At 29.6% G+C, this 1,306-nt stretch overlaps 1 non-coding gene across 1 annotated transcript; it reads left to right on the forward strand.

The window, feature by feature from the left end:
* The first annotated feature begins 896 nt into the window (after nt 1-896).
* TRNAL-CAA (transfer RNA leucine (anticodon CAA)) lies at nt 897-981 on the forward strand. The gene has a single exon. It is a non-coding gene; the product is annotated as a tRNA-Leu (tRNA).
* The last annotated feature ends 325 nt before the right edge of the window (nt 982-1,306 follow it).

Genomic DNA, 1,306 nt, shown 5'->3' on the forward strand with positions numbered 1-1,306 from the left:
GTGGGATTTGGGGGTGGGGGGGGGGGGGATTGAAATAAAATGAAATATAAATGAAAAAGATTATATGAAGACTCACCACAAATAAGATAATGATTTTGTAAAAATATTGTGAGATTTTATTGCATACTAGATTTTGTCATAATAGTAAAAATACACATAAATTAATAACTGATATAAATATATGTAAAATTATTAAATATTATTATTATTATTATTATTATTATTATTATTATTAAGGGATAAAAATCATAAAAATCAATGCAAGACCAAATCAATGCATTAGATTGTAGTTTGTTCTCTTTTTCATCATCAAACTATACTTTAAATTAATGTGTCAAATGATTCAAACATACATTTTATACAGATATATTTCAAGTTATATCTAGTATAATTTTAAATGTTACACTTACACCCTTCAATCATTTTAAATCTTACACTAATTACACCCTTCAATATTTTTTATTTGATGCAAACTTTGACAGATTTATCATTGGATTATATTATCTTTGTATATTCTTCATATTTTTCAAATTTAAAGACAATAAAAAATCAATAACTATGTAATCAATCAAATGTTTAAAGTTCAAGTTTTTGTAAATTAAGATTATGCATCAAAGATGATTTTATTAATAAAATAATAAATTACGTCCAATTGGTACGAAATTTCGTACACATAGAACATAAAGAATATATAATCTAATAATGAGCTTTCAAATTATTAATCTAATAAATAGTTTTAGGTGGTGTAACATTTTTAAAAATTACATCAAATGTAACTTAAATCTCACCCATTTATCATATGCTGAATCACAGTATTTTCAAGCTGGCTATTTAGAATCAGTTATACTAAGATTATCCTTATGGTTTAGAAAGCTAAAGAGAAAAGTGCAGCAAATGTCAGGATGGCCGAGTGGTCCAAGGCGCCAGACTCAAGTTCTGGTCTTTGTGAGAGGGCGTGGCTTCAAATCCCCACTTCTGACACTTTGTTTAATTTTGGTCTTCGTGAGTGGGCGTGAGTTCAAATCCCACTTCTGACACTTCGTTTAATTTTGGCATCTTTTACTCCCATATATGGATTCTTGCTACCATGTGTGACTTTGCTGAATTGATGGTTTTCAGACTTGGGTCTGGCCAAGCTCTAACGTTTGCACCAATTTTTGTCATTGTGCGGTAGCGATCAGCGATCAAGCTTTCAAAAAGTAAACGTGTCCAATTTTGGATGACTTATAAACCCCATATCTGCGCTGCATATTGTATGTATTTATGAATGACAGTGCTGGCCATGTTTAAAGTCAGCAGCATATGG

The sequence above is a fragment of the Quercus suber genome, unplaced genomic scaffold, assembly GCF_002906115.3.
Source record: "Quercus suber isolate HL8 unplaced genomic scaffold, Cork oak 2.0 scaffold_47, whole genome shotgun sequence".
Lineage (NCBI taxonomy): Eukaryota > Viridiplantae > Streptophyta > Magnoliopsida > Fagales > Fagaceae > Quercus > Quercus suber.